A 20,320-nucleotide genomic window follows, 5' to 3' on the forward strand; every position below is an offset into this window, starting at 1 on the left:
AACAAACACCTCCGTCACAGCCTGAAGAACCTCAGCTGCTTCTGGAGAAAAGTTTGACTGAGCAACTAAGCTGAAACAAATATTCTTATTTCAATGTCAAAAAGGGGGGGGGGGGGGGGGGGGGGGGGGGGGGGGGGGGGGGGGGGGGGGTTGGGGGCAAAACAGTAAATAGTGAAGGATTCTTCGAATGTAATCAAACAACTGAAAAAAACATAACATGCCTCCATCCTGCTCCTGTGTTGTCATCCAAACTGTGAGAAACAGACTCCATGAGGAGGCCTGAGGGCCGACGTCCTCTAGTGGGACCTGAGCTCACAGCTCCATTCACCAGAGAACACCAGGACCAGCAGGTCCACCACTGGAGCCTCGTTCTCCTCACAGAGGAGAGCAGGTTCACACTGAGCACATGTAATGAAATATTTAATCCTTACTGTCTTAATTTTTCCACCTAACTTAAATGATCGTTTTTATGTACTTTAAATATGGCACCACTTCATTGTGATGTATTTCATTTCTCTGGATGTAGATAACAACAATGAAACTGTTTCTAGAAGATAAGTCACAAAATTCTAATAATTAGAATGAAGTGAATTTTCAGATTATAAAAAATACAAACTGAAAACAGACAGATGACGAGTAAAGGTTGAAGGTTTGAAACCTGAAGATTGTTGTTTTTTAAACCCACTAACAGCTCGCTGAAGTTTTCAGTTTTCTTTTGTCCACTAGAGCCAGAAAAACCAGCTGAGTGGTCGAAGAAGCCTGTTGCAGAACAAGAGGACGGGAAAATGTGGGATTGAAGCAGAGAACAAGAAGTGGACAGAGAAACAATCAGATGAGAGTCGGAGGCAGAGAAATCGAAGCTGTTACAGAAACAGGGAGAGGATGAATGGAACAAAGAGCTGCCTGCCGATAAATCTTCAGGCCTTAATTACTGTCTTCTTCACACATTATTCTCCCTCTTCCATTCTTCCATCCATCATGAGAGAGCTGCACACAATCCACCTTCACAATAAAACCTGTTATCACTGCAGCCCCTCACTGTGGCTTTATTTCTCCACCAACCAGAGTTTCAGTCGACATACATTTATTTTTCATTTGAGGTCAACGTGACCTTTCCCCCCCTTAAATTTAATCAGTTCGTTTTTGAGTGAAAGAGACAACTGGTCAAAATGAGAAGAAATTCCTTGAAAACAGACTAGAGATGTGTTCAAGAGGCCAAAAAACGGATTCGTGAGGTCCCATTGACCTTGAAATTTGACCTTAGACCATCAGTTAATCCGTGAGTCTAAGTGAACATTCATACCAAATTTCGAAAGGATCCTCAAGGCCTTTTATCGTGTGTACAATAGCAGGACGAATGCACAACCTGAAAATATGATGCCTCTGGCCCTAGGTTCTCTCTCAGTCTGTCAATAGACAGAGAACTGAGATCACTTCCTGTTTCATTACAGCGAGTTGACACAAAAACAGACAAATCGTTTTTAAAGGACAGAAAAGAAAATTGAGAATAATTAAGACGTTTAAAAGTTAGTACACAATATTTAACCATATTTAAGACTTTAAAAAGCCTGAAATGCAGATTATTACATTTAGAATTTTTGAAGACCTGAGAAGTTTGACCTGAGGATGGAAACCTTCTGACGGTTCGTCCTTCAGTGAGCGCAGATATCAGATATCAGAAAAAAAAGTCAATCATCAAGTAGTTTTTACGATTCAGTTTTTCAACCTGTGCTGTGAACATGTTGAAAACCCAAAAGGGCTCATTAAAGACCAGAGGCTGACACCTCTGAGGAAGACGAGTTTAAAAGTTCTTCATCAGATTTTACTGACTCAGATATTTAACAGCAGTTCGACCACAGGTTAGACGCAAGTTTGTTGTTATACAAACTAACTAAACTAACCCTAACCCATAAATACATGTCAGCGCTTTACACTGTGTCACTGAATTTCACTTAAAGGGGACATATCATGCAAATTCCACTTTGTTAGTGCTTCTACAGGTTAATGTGGGTATCTGGCTCATGTCTACCAACCCAAACACTCTGGGGAAAAAACACTTGTGCGTTTTGTTATAGTTCCTCTAAGTCAGAAACGTCATGCTTGAGCGACTCGATTGCGCTTCCTGGGTTTGGTGTCGTCACAAGGAACTGGAAGTCTCCCTACATGGTCTTGGCCCACCCCCCCCCCCCCCCCCCCCCCCCCCCCCCCCCCCCACCCCCGTATTTTGACCAAAGTATGTTACAGACATTTCATTAAGACCCCAAGGAACCAGATCAACTTGTGGTAAAGTGGGCATGCTATGTCCCCTTTAAATTTCAAAAACATTGAAATGCCCTGTCATTCTCAGACAGGGGAGCAATTAGAAATAATAACAGAAGGTTTGGAGGCTGGACTGGTACCGGCTGGGTGGGGCTGACAGACGAGTGCGACGAGGGGGTGTGTCTTATAGATGTGTGTATGTGTGTGTTTGGGGGTGTGTCTTATAGATGTGTGTACGTGTATGTTTGGGGGTGTGTCTTATAGATGTGTGTACGTGTATGTTTGGGGGTGTGTCTTATAGATGTGTGTACATGTATGTTTGGGGGTGTGTGTATGTGTGTGTTTGGGGGTGTGTCTTATAGATGTGTGTACGTGTATGTTTGGGGGTGTGTCTTATAGATGTGTGTACGTGTATGTTTGGGGGTGTGTCTTATAGATGTGTGTACATGTATGTTTGGGGGTGTGTCTTATAGGTGTGTGTACGTGTGTGTTTGGGGGTGTGTCTTATAGATGTGTGTACATGTATGTTTGGGGGTGTGTCTTATAGGTGTGTGTATGTGTGTGTTTGGGGGTGTGTCTTATAGATGTGTGTATGTGTGTGTTGGGGGGTGTGTCTTATAGGTGTGTGTACATGTATGTTTGGGGGTGTGTCTTATAGATGTGTGTGTTTTGGGGTGTGTCTTATAGATGTGTGTACATGTATGTTTTGGGGGTGTCTTATAGGTGTGTGTATGTGTGTGTTTGGGGGTGTGTCTTATAGATGTGTGTGTTTGGGGGTGTGTCTTATAGGTGTGTGTACATGTATGTTTGGGGGGGTGTCTTATAGATGTGTGTACGTGTATGTTTGGGGGTGGATCTTATAGATGTGTGTACATGTATGTTTGGGGGTGTGTCTTATAGGTGTGTGTATGTGTGTGTTTGGGGGTGTGTCTTATAGATGTGTGTACATGTATGTTTGGGGGTGTGTCTTATAGGTGTGTGTATGTGTGTGTTTTGGGGTGTGTCTTATAGATGTGTGTACATGTATGTTTGGGGGGGTGTCTTATAGGTGTGTGTATGTGTGTGTTTTGGGGTGTGTCTTATAGATGTGTGTACATGTATGTTTGGGGGTGTGTCTTATAGGTGTGTGTATGTGTGTGTTTTGGGGTGTGTCTTATAGATGTGTGTACATGTATGTTTGGGGGGGTGTCTTATAGATGTGTGTACGTGTATGTTTGGGGGTGTGTCTTATAGGTGTGTGTACGTGTGTGTTTGGGGGTGTGTCTTATAGGGGTGTGTATGTGTGTGTTTGGGGGTGTGTCTTATAGATGTGTGTATGTGTGTGTTGGGGGGTGTGTCTTATAGGTGTGTGTACATGTATGTTTGGGGGTGTGTCTTATAGATGTGTGTACATGTATGTTTGGGGGGGTGTCTTATAGGTGTGTGTATGTGTGTGTTTTGGGGTGTGTCTTATAGATGTGTGTACATGTATGTTTGGGGGGGTGTCTTATAGGTGTGTATGTGTGTGTTTGGGGGTGTGTCTTATAGATGTGTGTGTTTGGGGGTGTGTCTTATAGATGTGTGTACATGTATGTTTGGGGGTGTGTCTTATAGGTGTGTGTATGTGTGTGTTTGGGGGTGTGTCTTATAGATGTGTGTGTTTGGGGGTGTGTCTTATAGATGTGTGTACATGTATGTTTGGGGGTGTGTCTTATAGGTGTGTGTATGTGTGTGTTTGGGGGTGTGTCTTATAGATGTGTGTGTTTGGGGGTGTGTCTTATAGATGTGTGTGTATTAGCTCTGTCTCCCAACACTTTGTTCTGAAGGCATGTTTTTGACACTACATAAAACTTAGTGGTGAAGAATATTGTTATACTTTTATCATGTGACATTTGTGCACGTCTATTATAGAATAAAATATGAACCAGGGAACGTACAAAACAAGGTCTCCAAGATGTTGGCTGTGAGGAGGAGGTGGCGGGGGGGTATGACCCAGCCTTCCTCGTAAACAACACAATAACAGATCAGAAAAAGAGTTTGCTCTGCACACTTTCTAACCAGTCAGGCAGAAATCCAATCCAAGCTTCACGCTGCTCCATCATTAATGATCCCGACTGCGTCCTCCCACTCACACACACTCAAGTTCACAGCGAGTCACTGAAACACCAAACAGGCGAGAAAACTGTGCTCATCAGAGATTCCTCTTTGCAAAGTCGCACCATCTGCCATCAGGAGAGTCACGCCTGAGGAGACGCAGCAGAAAAAACTCTGTGGGTAAAATAAAATCCTGAAGATGAGAGAGCAAACAGAGGAGGCGAGGGTGGAGGTGGGGGTGAGGAGGTGTTTAATGAGAGGAGCCTCAGCGACGCTCTGCGTGATTAAAGCCTCCGAACACGACTTCCCGTGTCAAACACGGGGCAGAGGACTTTCTCCGACAGCCGCCGGGCCCTCGATGGGGACAAATTAGACCTCAGACTTCAAAGTCGTCCTATTAGCTGCTCACTGTCGCTTTCTTACGTAGCAAATCAGCTAAAGCAAGAAGAGGTCCGCAGGCAAATCTGCTCACATGCTAATTATAGTTTTAGATTAACTGTGACACAAAAGAAAATCAAAGCTTCTTGACTGTGAAAGCATCACTTACCAAAACACCTGAGGTCAAATGGGTGATTGGACGTCAGTCTGGTAGAGTTTGACCACTGAGGACCCATCGTTTCAAAGGGAGAAACCCCCCAGGGAGATTTAAAGATCAGAAAACATGATCTACTGAAACTGACTCTGGTGTCTTCCATCACCCAACCTCTAGAATTTATGGGAATTATTATTATTATTATAAAAAATCCTCAAAACTAAGGCTGAAAAACTAGCAGCACTTGCAAGCACTCACACCACGTGGGGGCTAGCTGCGGGGCGATGTTTGGACACAGACCAAGTGAAACAGCTACGTTTTGCGTGCGATTTGGGCAGAAAGGATTAACATGTCACTTCCTGTGTCAGTCATGCGGCGCTAGACCAAGCCTTCTAAACATGCATTACGGTCCACGCCATGAAGTGTAGACCACATCGTGAAAATTTCATGTAAGTTGAATAAAAGCTTACTTCAAGATAGCAGTAGGTGGCGCCATGAATATGACTGAATACAGACAAATAGATCTGTTCAGGTCAGTGAGGGGCTGATTCAACAATGCACAGTGGAGGTACCACAACTTCCTGTGTCATGGCGAGTCCTTGAAATTTGACGCAACGCCAAACGAAAACTAACAGTTTTGACGCAATTTCATCATCAATGTCTTGAAATCCTTTTCATAAAGTTTGACATCGTTGTGGTCAATGCACAAGGAGGATTACATCACAGTGTAACACAAGACATTTCCTGTTGCCACCAGAGGGTGCTGTGATTTATATATTAAATATTTTGTGTAGATGTGGTCAGACCGGGACTCTTGTCATACATGTAATGTTTGGAGTAGATTGGACCATGTATGTCCGAGAAACTACAACTTCCTGTTTTCATGGTGAGTTATTGAAATTGGACGCCACGCCACGGTCATACGGTTTGACTAACCCTCGTTAAAATACAACACGTGTAAAAAAGCCAAAATGACCACTTAATTCAAAATGGCCAACTTCCTGTTGGGTTTAGCATAATGGTCTTTGAGTCTTTTCCGTCCGTTTGGTCATGCTACACGATTGTACTGAATTTCGTGAAGATTGGTGAAACCAGAATGAGAGTTGTAGGGGGCGCTGTGGCCATTTTGCCACGCCCTTTGCAAATCACTGCAGTGTCAGTGCTCAGGTCTTAAATAGAAATATATTTTTACTCATCTCATGAACATATAAAGTGTCCGATACAGCTCCTTCAGTCTCTGATGAAGTGCCTTGCTCATAGGCAACCTCACAGTGAATCTCAGAGATGAGATCATACATCACGTACTTGTGTGTGTCTGATTCTTGCGAGTGGTCCATCAGTCGAAAGCTGCAGCACTTCCATCATAAAACTAAACAACCATCATTAAATCCTGATGCGCTCAAATATCGACCCAACAACAAACGCTGGCAGAGGTGCAGACGGTGAACTTTCATTTCTTTGTTCGTTTGAACAGTTTCAGTCGTTTGTGTATTTTTAGGCCTAAACAGAAGGAATTGTGTTGTAAATAATCTCAGTTGGATTTAAAAGGTGTCGACGGTTCATATATTCAGTCATATATTCAACTTCCCTTATCCTTCCCTTTAAGGGGAGTGTGCACCACACAACAGTGTAGAGTCACTGTGGTCAGTGTTCAAGTCCCAGAGGGGGGGGGCTGTCACAAGGTAAATCTGTAAACTATCTGTCCACCAAATAAATAGTCATTTCACAGGATGAAGCTACTTAAAGGATCAAAGTATTAAACCATGTCGCTAACACACGTACACACAGTACATCTCAATCTCTCCCTGCAGGCGCATCCTGTCACCAAAACACCAAGTGCACACAGACACGCCCCCTGCACACAGACACGCCCCCTACACACAGACACGCCTCTGCACACAGACACGCCCCCTGCACGGAGACACGTCCCCTGCACGCAGACACGCCCCCTGCACACAGACACGCCCCCTGTGCATAAACCCGCCCCTGCACACAGACACGCCTCTGCACGGATACACGCCCCCTGCACGAAGACACGTCCCCTGCACGCAGACACGCCCCCTGCACACAGACACGCCCCCGCGCATAGACACGCCCCTGCACACAGACACGCCCCCTGCACACAGACACGTCCCCTGCACACAGACACGCCCCCTGCACACAGACACGCCCCCTGTGCATAGACACGCCCCTGCACACAGACACGCCCCCTGTACGGATACACGCCCCCTGTACACAGACACGCCCCTGCACACAGACACGCCCCCTGCAGACTGAACATTTAACTGCACTCTGCCAGTGTAAGAAATAGACCCCATGTCTTCATTGACTAGTAATTAAACTAAAGAAGTTAGACTCCATCGGTACTGAACGAGCTCGCTGCAGAAATGTACAAGATTCTCTTTGTGGTTAACATTTTAGAGAATGAAATAATATTTCACACATTAATCATGAATGATGATGACTCACTGAACCCAACTGCTATTAATCAGAATCGTTCTTTTTACGACCCTACACCCCCGACCTGCGGATCCACCCTGAGTCCACGGGTAAAACTGCAATCCACCGTGTGTGTGTGTGTGTGTGTGTGTGTGTGTGTGTGTGTGTGTGTGTGTGTGTGTGTGTGTGTGTGTGAGAGTGAGTGTGTGTGAGAGAGAAAGAGAGAGAGACATTTACTTCAGTTTGAACAAACAAATAGCAGTTTTGCTTGGATATGAAATAAATTCTCAGAACTAAAACTGTGATTTGAACAAGGAAACCTCTCACTTGGTGCATTATTATTAAAAATATTAAGTTCTGTCACGATAAAAAACTATTCATAGATGTTGAATGCACTAAACGTAAGTTGCTTTGGATAAAAGCGTCTTCCAAATGTAAAGTGTAAAGACTATAATGTGGAGGAGGACACTCGGACTCTGACGCGGTACAAACCAACTGCTGCTTCTGCTCTGATCCTGATCATTTTGCATTCGTGGTGGAAACTCGGTTTGACGAGTTCTCTCTCATCTCCGCTTCACTGTCTGTTTGTCTGTGTGAGTGAATGGGGCGGGGCCTGTGTGTGTGTAAACTCCGCCTCACTCACAAAATGGTCGCACTCTGGAGCCCTGTCGTGTTCGAGGGAAAATCCAGAACCTGAACTGTCGCTGTTGTTTTATTTCCTGCAGGATTACACACATACACACATTCACTGCCGCACACATTGTACAATATTGTCCTGAGGTCAACAGATGCTGGATGCTGCAGATTTCTGCGTGGGTTCAGGACGTGTGATTTATTCTGTCGTGTTTGTTTGGATCAGTTTTAGCTCAAGGCTCCTGTCCCCAGAGTCAACATAGAAATCACAATAAAATCACTTACAGCGATGACAACACACACACACACACACACACATCATATATACAAACAGCTAGAAACACACACAGTTCATGCATATACACAAACTCCCAGCAGGAAATAAACCAATTAAAGTTTACCTACTTTCACCAACTGCGACATTAAAGTGATGAACAGGGGCACATTTTTTAAATTAAAATTTAATATCTTTTAAGACCTTTTTAAGACGTCAACAATTTTAACCATTATTGAAGTGAAAGAAATAAACTAGTCAACAAATTACACTGTGACTGTGTTTTGCTGAGTGTTTGCTCATGAGTCAGCATGTGGCCCTTTTATCAACTTCACTATTAGAAGCATCAACCTTTCCTTTTCAGACAGTGGTTACATGACGGTTACATGACGGTTACATGACGGTTACATGACGGTTACATGACGAGGGCGTGTGCTCGTGTTCGCTGAGACATGCGTGTTCTTGTTTTTTCTAACAGCTTCAAAGCTTCGCCACACAAGTTGAATTACCATCACCCACTGCATGGAGTGTGTGCTACCCATTCAACATGGGCTACACAAAGACCATGCAGAAATAACCTTTGTGATGAACTAAATTCTGGTAAAATATAAATGAATAATAAAATAATAAAAAGAAATATTAATTTTGCCACAGATAAAATGTAATGGCTCCCCTCGTTCAAATTCCAGAAATTTTAAGACATTTTTAGAGTTTGATTATTCAAAATTAAATTTTAGACTTTTAAAGTATCTGTGAACATAAGAATTCATCAGTAACATTGCACACAACAACTTTAAATGTGCATGTTCTGCCATCGGACAAACTCTGAATCCACTGCAACTATCTTGTTTGATCAGATCTGACTCTCCCTGATTAGTTTTCGACTGAAGGAAAGATTATCGGCTTTGAATTTGTTTCAGACCTGAACTAAGAAGCAGGATTTGTGGTTATCAGGTAACTTCAGGTTTAATTCAGAGTTTTCAATCCTATGAAGCTCGTTCGCTTGTTATCAGGGTAAATCACCATGGTAACTTATGCTGAACAACTAACCTGCTCCAGGTTAAGTTGGAGATAAGAGATCAAACAGTATAAAAGCTCCGCCCACTGACCAATCCCTTCCTTTGAACCATGACATCATGTTCTTAGAGGATCTGTGGAGCTGGTGTGGATTGTTTGAGTCTCTTTGGAGGACCAGGGTCTAGATTCTCCTCAGAGGATGAACCTTTGTCATCTGATGGAGCCGGACAAAACCAACCTGACCCGTAGGATCAAAGTGCTCACAGTAACACAGACTGTCTGCATCGCTCTACTGGTGAAACTGACGCACTGACATGCAGTGAAGATCTTGTCGGGTGGAGGCTGCTCGGTAGAGGAGGCCAGTTTCACTGTTGGAGACATTGTGGGTTTCAACAACGTGAAGTAGATTCATGCTGCACAACATCAGGAGAACACGTCCCCTTCTAACTCAGAAGGCAGCGCAGGTTCTGGTCCAGACTCTGGTCCAGGCTCTGGTCCAGGTTCTGGTCCAGGCTCTGGTCCAGGCTCTGGTCCAGGTTCTGGTCCAGGTTCTTGTCATCTCAGGCCTATAGACTACTGCCCCCCCCTCCTGGCAGGTCTACCTGCTGCTGCCATCCGACCTCTGCAGCTCATCCAGAAACCAGCAGCTCCACTGGTCTTTAACCTGAGTTCACTCACACTCCTCCGCTCCCTTCACTGGTTCCCAGTGGCTGCATCCGTTTCAAAACTCTAGTACTTGGTACCGTGCTGTGAACGGATCGGGTCCAGTCTACATCCAGGACATGGTCAAATGTTACACCCCAGCCCGTTAACTCCGCTCTGCATCGACCAATCAGCTGCTCCCTCACTGTGAGGGACAGCTGTCACTCAACAACATCACGACTGTTTCCTGTCCTGGCTCCTAAACGGTGGAACCAGCTCCACATGGACATGAGGACAGAAAGTCTCCACATCTTCCTCCAGACTGAAGACACATCTCTTCACACCAAACCTCGGATAAAAAAAATTAAAAATTAAAAAAAAAGTAGAGCTTTAGTAGCACTTAAATGTCACTAACATGTAGAACTTTGTAATTTGGCTTTCTTGAAGAAAATGTTACTTTCTTGATTCTTGTTGTTCTGGGTTTGTTCCTCATCGTTGATGAGTCACTTTGGATAAAAGGGTCAGCTAAATGAAATGTAATGTAATGTAAGTCGATCTCACGCATGAACAGTGCAGTCGATATATTTCTAGATGATGTGGCGCAAGTTGAGAAAGTAGTGGAACCTGGTGTGATCCATGATGCATTCACCCCCGTCCTCGCGCTAGTGAACCCTGCTAAAAGGATAACGATCTCTAACGTTCATTTAAAATGATGATTTGGCCAAAGAGCAGTCGCGCTACAAGCAGCTGCTTTCTCCCATTAAAATGATTCTGCTGGGCTGCAAGTCGCCCCAGCTCAAAACATGTGGCACCAGAGACAGAGATTCATGATCACGAGAAACACTTTAAGAACAAGAGCCTCTCACAGAGCAAAGTTCAGCAAAGCTTTGAGTTATTTTATGTGTTATAAATACAAACAGCAGGAACATGATTTGCATCTCGTGAAGGACTTTGCAGAGAATCTGTCTCATTTCACCTCGTGACGTTCAAACCATCAGACTGAAATCCCTCTTGAATCTTTTTTACATATCCACTCTGATAGATGCAAGATGCATGAAGTGACTGAGGGTAAATGGGGCTCGCACAACACATTATTCCAAAAACAAGTGTACGGATGAAAATAGCTGCATAAACAGATCCAGTCAGACAGAAGCAGAAGCCTCCGGGCCTCCACGCTCGCTCGATGGAAACTGAGCCTCTGTTTTCTGCCAAACGGATATTTTGGACAAACCGAGCAAGTAAACAACTAAAATGCTCTGAAACGAGGTGAAGGGGCGGAGCTGAAATTTCAGCATGAACAAACAAGACTCAGCAGAAATACAGAGTTAACATTAGCATCTAAAGTGTTGGCTGTATTACATGGTCTCTATATAAATACAGACCATTTAATTCCGGAGTCTGATGATGAATCAGATGAAGACAAACATCAGAAGAGTTTTAATTCAGTTTGTAAAGACAAAGAACTTTGATATTGATCCCTGCCAACATCAGTTACTCCAGTTTATGTTCGTGTTCACAAACTGATTCAACAGCTGGAGCTGCTTCTCCTTGGTGAGGGGTCTGATGTCAGATGGTAGTGATGATGCTGATGCTACTCACAGCTGGTTCTCCAGGTTTGGGTCACTGAGTCTTAACTGAGTTTCTGCAGGACTCAGTTTGGAAAAGACAGATCGCAGCAACTGAAAGTTGAAATTCTCGAGGACACGTCTCCACTTTCTTCAGAAATAAAGCTAAAAGATATATTTACTTATTTCAGATGCATACGCTGCTGTAGTGATGAGGGTACGGAACTACCTTAAATGACAGAAACCACTTTGAGAAACTTTTAGTCAACATCTACTGTGATTATTAGTCTGGTCCATGTCCCATCTGGTAACATGGAGGAGTGGAGGTTTATGAGCTTACCTGCAGCCAGACACCAGGGGGCGATGGAAGAATAAAACCGAGAGCAGTAAGAGCGTGAGCGTTAAGAGCGAGAGCGTTAAGGGCGAGAGTGTTTAACGGTGTGATCTTGTGTCATAACTTCAGGAACCACACACCAGGAGATAAACAGGGAAGAAGAGCATCTTTCACACCATGAATTCATATCGTCACAGCCAGAAAAGTTTGTAGAAATTCCCAACTTCACACTGAGATGATCATGAGATCTTCATAAGGAGACGAGTCTTTCAGAGTGAATCAGACACGACAACACTGCACAAAAAGTACAAAGACAAGGACATTGTTCATATGGAGAGAAATTCAATTCAGTTTTATTTACATTTCATCAAATCATAACGTGAACTGAAGGCTCAGTACAGAGGAAGGTCGAGACCGGACAAGATTATAGAAACACAACAGTTCACACAATGAACAAACACTTTGAGATGGTGGAGAGAAAAACTCAATCTGAACAGGAAGAAAGTAAGTCGCACAGGGCAGCGTTCACAGTGAAGGAGAAAGATGCTAGAATTATTCAGAGGAAGAAGTGACAAGGACACAATTTACAAAAAGAGAGAGAGAAGGACATTGTTCTAAAAGAGGGAAGAAGAGAGCAGATCAAGATCTTACTCGTCCAGACCGACGAGTGGACGGTGGACGAGGTGGACGAGTTTGACCGAGCAACTGAAAAGAGGACGAGGAAGCAGCTCAAACCGGTACGTCCTCCATCTTTATTCTCAGTATGTACATTTTAACAGGCAGCACCTGAGGAGTCATGACAACGTCGGCCTAATATCAACTCAATTCTTGTGCCTGCTTGCTCCAAGATTTCAGTACAGTTCATACTATGAAGTAAAATAGAATAGAAGGTATAAGTGTATTATAAATTAAAAATATTAGATGTTTACCGAGTAATGCTGAGCCAGTGCCTAAAAGTAAATATCACTAGAATTGAGAATAAGATGATCATAAGCATTAAAGAAGCAGGATACACTAGACAGAGAAACTAACCCTAAACTCAAGTGGCAGAAATGAAATGATAAAGGAGTAAGTCACATGGGATGAACACATGTTGACGCACCAGCTACTTCCAATGAATCTTTTAATTTGAGTTTAAAAGGTGAAACACCTCTTGATTATTTCTAACTGGCTCAGTTGATGTCTTGGAAGGAGAAGATCAACAGAGCAACAGTCTCACAAACATTACAAATCATTAGATAATAACAGGAACAGTGAGAAAGTCTCACAAACATTCAACAAGGACCCAGCGTGAACAATCAGACGTGTTGTAAGGATAATGTTATTTACAGTTTTGTTATTCAAGCACACATTTCAGGTTGTTTCTTCTGCTTCTCAATCTACCAGTGAGTTTAGGACCTATTTGTCTGATCAGCCTTACATTAACGTGCTTGGTTCCCTCAGAGAGTTTTCACACACGTCATCCTGAAGCAGCGGTTCACACCTGTTGTGTAATGACAGTGGTGGAGTGACGGTTCCTTCTCTTACTTTGCTCACAACCTCAAACTTAGCCCTGGCTGGAGTTGATGTTTTGGTCGTTGCTCCGATGTGCCAGTCTGACGTGTCGACAGCAGGTGCAGCAGCTTCTGATGCTGATCTAGAGTTGTGGGTAACGTCACAATATTACATTACATTACATGTCATTTGGCCGACACTTTTATCCAAAGCGACTTACAAGTAGTGCATTCGACATCTATGAGGGGCAATTGAGGGGTTCAGTATCTTGCCCAGGGACACTTCGGCATGCAGATGGGGAACACTGAGGATCGAACCGCAATAAGAGTTCGTCCAGTTGTGTTGGGACATGGGAGCGTGTCAGCTTCAACATTTCAAGCCCTATAAAAATCTACATCTGGCTACAGAGTCAATGAATTGCTCACTCTCACATATTTGTAGTAATGTTTCAATCTTTTTCTCAAGCTGTGTTATCTAAAGTCCAGTCGGCTCTGATTGGCCAGCTTAGCACAGACTTTTTAACTTTGCAGAACTTTTACATTCACAAAAAAGAACTTTATAAAACACAAGGAAAGAAACCATCAAGTATAAGTACAGCACGAAACAACATCTTCCACTTCTGTATGTGATCAGTGGACATTTCATTCAGAAACATATGATTAAACATTGGCTGCATCTCCATGTTTCTACTGCCAATAACAACTTAGCAGTTATATTAACTACACACACACACACACACACACACACACACACACACACACACACACACACACACACACACACACCTGGCAGATTTAAAAATGAATCGTGCTCTCATTTGCCTGATTTGGAGCCACAATGTTAGTAAATGTTGAATGAATGTAAAGTGATGAAGAGCTTCTCTAAAATGAGCTGAACAACTTTTTATAAAAGTGATTTGTTTCAAGTTAAAGAATAAGTTTGATGTAAAAGTGTTAAGCACAGAACCAACTGAGTATTTTAAAACCAGAGCGAAGGGAACAGAACGAATTCATCGAAAGAAAAGTCACTCAGTCGTTTAAAAGCTGGTTTCTGCTGATTCATAAAGTACGGCTCATGAAACACCATTAAAGCTTATAGATCGCTCTTTACAACCCAGTCACATGTGAAATATGATTTCAGGACATTATACAGGACATACTGTATGTCCACTTATACACATTTTAAACTACCAACACACACGTCTGCAGGTTGTTAAGGTGTTAAAATGTGCAGGATGATGACACCTCACAGTGTTTATACCTTCACATTGTTGAACATCCGTGAGTTTGATGTAAGAGTAGAACGAACCCTGAAGAGGACGTCATGACCTTGAACTCACAGACTCCTGGAGCAGGGATTCAGATAAAGAAGAATAACACAGGAGGCAGTGATGCAACAGGCTGGAAACAAAGAAGACAAAGCGTCTCTTTGTTTCTCCGCGGCTCCCTGACGACTATTAAAGTTGACTTAACGTTGACGTCTGGAGAAGCAAAGACCAATCCAGGCTTAGAAGTAGTCGTGTCACAAATCACAATCACGCTCAATTCCACTTTTTTACTTCACTCTGGAACTTGACAACTGCAGTTGTTGAGGTTGTGAAGAAACACAGGTTGTTGTTCTGAATGTAAGAAGCAGGTCTTCCTCATCTATTACTGAAAACATCTTTAATATGTTTGTCTTTTAAAGAAGAAAGAAAAATACAAGTCATGACGTCTCAGCCTGTTATTATATCATGAAATAACTAATTCAAACCAAACTGATCAGAAACATGAGCAAACCTCAGTGAGATAAGAACGACCTGAAATGACAGAAACCATCTTTTCTTCAACATTTATTTAACGTGTACTTTGATTCTTTCGTCTGGTCCATGTCCCATCTGCTAACATGGAGCCCTTAGGAGCCTACGTGCTCAATGTGACGGCACATGACGTGTTGGTGTGAACACAGACGGTCTGTCTGGCGTTGGTGTGACCCATGACCCGGCTACAGGCAGGAGGTCATGAGGCAGATTACAGGAGATTTCTGGGCTCAGGCACGATGTTGTTTGAATGGAGTCAGTACGACAGCAGAGTCTTTCTATACCTGACCAGGTACGTTATCCAGTCCTGCAGCTTTTCGTGGGTCGACTCTGTTCAGCGTCCTCCTCACATCAGCTGTGGACAGACTGCTCATCATCAGGGAGGTGTTTTCTTCACTGGTGTGTGAAGCTAGCATAGAATTCATTCAGCCCATCAGGGAGGAGGTGTCCATTACCTCAACTTGAGGTGTTATCTTACAGTCCGTCTTTGCCTGAATCTCACGTGTGTCTGGAGTCACAATAATAATAATTGCCTTAGTCTTTTCTGTGTATACCAGCTTTGCTGTTCTAGACCTGAGGACGACTCCCTGATCTGAAGGTGACATCCCTGACCTCTGATGTCATCCTCTGATTGGCCAGAGTTGTGATGGACCTGATGACATCGTCAGTGCACTTCTCTGTGTAGCCAGTCCTTCGGGAAGATTAAAGGTTGTGAGCGTTCACGTTTAAACTCGTAACCGTGGTAACTGAAGGTGGTGTGAGGATCAACCTCACTGTGTTTTCTTTAGCTGATGTCCAAACCCGTCCAAATCTTCAGGTTCTATCCTGACAGAACATATTACATATATACATATTCCTCCTGATGCTGACACAGTTAATCTCCACATCCTGGGGTTCATATTTTCATGTGGTTTTATAGTTTGTCCTTCAATCAAAATACAGTTGTTTTATTCAACAAGTAAACACATTGTACCCGGATCAGTTAAACTCTACGTTAGTGACTATGAGCTTTACCTCTGTGTTAAACCATTGAAAGGGCCCATACTTTACACCTTTCTGGGACCTATTGTGAGGTATTGGTTCCCTAAGATGATGTATCAGTGGTTTAAAGTGGACAAACTGCTGCAGTGTGTATTTCCACTTCCTCTCTCCTGCCTCTGGAGCTGCAGACCTGCCTCCTGAGCTCCTCCTCTGATTGGCTGACTGCACTTTGAGTGACACGCGACCAGGCCAATCACCGGTCTCATTCTGGTGCGTTCCCTCTGGTAAACACAGCTGAAAGTCACGTGATGTTTGCAGCTATAGAAAACCAGCCACATATTCACAGTCGTTACAACCGGATGTTTCTGAACGGAAAGTTACACCGTCCTCATGTCTGTTCAAGTCTTAGCAGGACAGTCAGTGTAGGAGTAACGTCCTGAGCTACAGTACGGAGTTTCACTATGGAGTTTCAGTCCAGAGTAACGAGTAACGTAGACTTTACTCCGTACTGAGCACAGCGACACGGCAGAAGAAATAAAGCGTAACCGCTGGTCTCTAACAGAAACGTTCTCAGGAGGACACATTCTCTTCCTACATCCCTCCACGCTGCAGTGTTTCTTCAGTGCTGTTTGTTGTGGTTAGCCTGTGGTAGCTAACAAGCTGCTAGCTCAGCAACAAGTCTGCTTGGTGTCACGTACGGTGTGGAGGGGAGGTGGTGAGGAGTGGGGGTGGTGTGGAGGGGAGGTGGTGAGGAGTGGGGGTGGTGGGTTCGGAGGCTGGACTGGTACCGGCTGGGTGGGGCTGACAGACGAGTGCGAACCGGAATCACATCATACGGGGGAGGAAGTACGAAACGAGACGTTTCAATAACACATTTCTTAGAATGGACAGAGTGAAACAGTCCGGAGTGACTGTTTTCATACTTTGAGGCCCCCTACTGGCCCCTTCAAGTCATTATGGATAGTAAAAGCCCAGAAAATGTATTTTACACAATAAGGGCCCTTTAAATCAACTATAAATAGTCACTTTAACAAACATCTTGACCCAATGTGACTTAATGTGTTCATTTATTTCCTCAAGACAACAAACTTCAAATAGAAGAATCTGGGCTTTTCAGAGCTGAATAACAACAACAAAAAAAATTTGTCTTAAAAAATAAGCTGAAGGGGAAAATGAATATATTCAAAAGATTTCACATGTACTGCTTCTTCTTTGAAATTAATTATTTATGGAAAAGATGGGAATATTTTCTCGATTTTACTGGAGGTTTCTTTGTAAAACGATTGATGTTACACTTTTATTAGCAGAAACACACAGTTACTGTGAACTCACTGTTGCACTGGATCCCCCGTTTGTATTGTTCTTAATTCTCAATAACTCTGACATCAGTTGACCAGATTTTTATGTGCTTACAGATCAGATAAGTTCTCATTTACAGAGGATGAATTTCCGACTGAAAACATGTCGTCTCATGTAAAGACTCAGAGAGTTCATCTAGAAACCGTGATGGTCGAGGAGCTTCATTCAGCTCTTTGTTTTGTGAGGTAAACAATCACATCCTGAATTCAACGCGTCTCCTTTAGAGCAACGTCAGACTTCAAACACGATTCACTTGATGTTTTCTTCTCTTTGAAACAGAAGAACGACCCTGAATTTGAACTCTTAGGGGATTTAGATTTAAAGGCATCGACTTCAGACTGACTTTTCTGAAAGTGTGCAGAAGGTTTTAAAATGGTTTCATCATCGTCTCTAAATTAAAGACAAAGTATCACATCATTATAATTATTACAGACGTAAAGGTGAGATGTGATTCGTCTGTGACCTTTAGTTTCACAGGAAACAATAATTCTACAAAGATTTAAATCAAAGCTGCATCATCATGGTAATTGTTCACATAAAGACAATGTGTGTTGCCGGAGAATTCCTGTAGGGGGCACCAGAAAACCTTGTATCTGCCTTATGCAAACTTGTTAACATGGCAACACACAGTTTACCGCTTCACCACTGATGACTGTGGAGGAATCTCACTGTTCTCACTGCACGGACGTAATATCGGACTTAACTGAATCAGACGTATCCCTATTGGACGTAACGCTAATGTGCGTAACAGACATTTCCATTTTTCCATGTTGACTTCTCAAATGATGCTGATCTGTCAGCAAATATTTTGATGATGAGATGAAACATCTACAGATTTGAGTAATTGTGAACTTGGTCTATCAAACTTTTTTCATAAATGTCTGCTACACTGCCCCCTACTGTTAATGACCATATTGCTTCTTGTGTACTTGTAGGACACGTGAAGTAACAGTCATGGGTTTTGTGTGTCTGTGAGTCTAAGTTTGGAAAAACACATACACGCATAAATTCATCGTTCAGACTAAAAATACAGAGATGTGATTTTATACCGTATCTTCAGCATAACCACGTTTTTTTCAAGTATAAAACTCAGGGATGAGGATGAAGAACAATCGTCGCAAATGCATGTTCACAAATAAAAAACTGCAGCAGATGTATTTTGAGAAAAGATCAGATAGCGTGTTGCTGTGTTTCAGCTGCGTTTGTGTGTGTGAAGCTTCAGAAGAAACATTAACAGTGACACGTTCAGGAAAGTCTTTGTTTTCCTGAGGCTGGAGTCTGATCCACAGCTTTTTATTTCCATAAGAAACACAACAGCACACCTGTGTGTGTGTGAGTTTAAATATAGCAGGTTTTCAGTGGTGATGTCTGAAGATCACAGGCAGATTAAATACACTAAACTCCTTCACTTTGTGTTGAATCTGAAAACATTTCACCAGAATTTTTCAAACGCTTCTTAAATAAATTAAATCAAAAGATCAGTTTGTTCCGAGGAGTTTGTTGGATTTGTGTAATTTTTGTAAAAACTCAGGAGCAAATGTAAGAGAGATTTAGGATATGACTACGAACATGTTCTTGCATGAAGCTCACTGTTCCTCCTTTGTTTTGTTGTGTCAGGTAGATGTTGAAGAAAGTTCAAACTTTCCAACGGCAGTGAAGACAACATTCAATCAAACAAACCTCAAACTTCTGTATGAAGACATGAGATTTACTGAAGAGTCGATGAAAGAAAGAAACTTCAACCTCAAAGTCTTTCACAACAACACCTGTGACACAAACCTGAGAAATGTTGTCGTTCAACACGAGAACTGTAGCAAAACTGTGCAAAGGTTTTAAGATTAAAATGACCTGAGGTCACAGAGCTTCAGATTCTGTTTTTTAACATCTGACGTCTGAAACCTGTGTTCTGTGTAGTGACCAGCAGGGGGCGACTCCTCTGGTAGTTTCTATAGAAAGTGACTCTACTTCTCACTTTATAACGTCAGTAAACATTCAGGAGTTTCTGTCTCAGTCTCTAGTTTCAAGTCTTCTTCAAACAGCTGATGTTCATTTAGTGAATTATGATCATTTAGAGTCAAACAGACCATAAAGCACCGGATGTGTTGGGGGGGTACCGCAGTGTGATTGACAGCTAGTACCGTCCAATGGGTGCAGCAGGCAGGGTACAGGTGGGCGTGTCCTCCAGCTCTCAGTCAGGCTCCACCCCCTCTCCTCCAAATAGGGTTACTTCTGGTTTTAAAAAACCAAGATGGCACTGAACAAGATGTTTAAACTGAGGCTTCAGAGCAGCAGCTCACGAACTGATGGTGATGTCACACTGTCTCATACACACACACACACACACTCACACACACTCACACACACACACACACACACACACACACACACACACACACACACACACACACACACACACACACACAGTCTTTATCTCTCTGCCTCATGTTTTCATTACATAGTCTATAAAACACACATCAACATAATGTCACTTAACTCACAGAGGTTCAAATAACGGATGACTTCCTCCTACACACACTCAGACACACAAACACACACACACACTTGTTGTACCTGCTCACACTGACTCGTTCACACAGTTTGTGGGTGTGAGGCTTCCTGGAGCATGATGGGATTTTACAGTCACACGTACGAGCCGTCACTCCAGAAGCTTAATGTCTGAATCACAGCGTCGGTAAAACAACTGCCTGTGAACACACACTATTTAATGGCAGTTATCAAACAGCGGCTCGGCGGGGAGTCCATTTTCATTTAATAAACCTTTAAAGCTTCTCCATTGTCAATTACTTTCCCGCCTCTCTTCTTTTACGGCCGTGTTCACTGTTGAGCTTTATGAAGACGTACGGCCGTCATGAAAATGTGTTTGGGTTTTCTCATCACTCTGATTGTCATCGCTGATTCT

General features: G+C 43.0%; 1 long non-coding RNA gene across 1 annotated transcript; it reads right to left on the reverse strand.

The window, feature by feature from the left end:
• Window positions 1-252: 252 nt before the first annotated feature.
• LOC117761573 lies at window positions 253-19,943 on the reverse strand. The gene is made up of 3 exons (XR_004613852.1): window positions 19,933-19,943; window positions 16,113-16,116; window positions 253-398 (listed from the first exon to the last, which is right to left on the reverse strand). It is a non-coding gene; the product is annotated as an uncharacterized LOC117761573 (long non-coding RNA).
• Between the last annotated feature and the right edge of the window lie 377 nt (window positions 19,944-20,320).

The sequence above is a fragment of the Hippoglossus hippoglossus genome, chromosome 5, assembly GCF_009819705.1.
Source record: "Hippoglossus hippoglossus isolate fHipHip1 chromosome 5, fHipHip1.pri, whole genome shotgun sequence".
NCBI classification, from domain to species: Eukaryota; Metazoa; Chordata; class Actinopteri; order Pleuronectiformes; family Pleuronectidae; genus Hippoglossus; species Hippoglossus hippoglossus.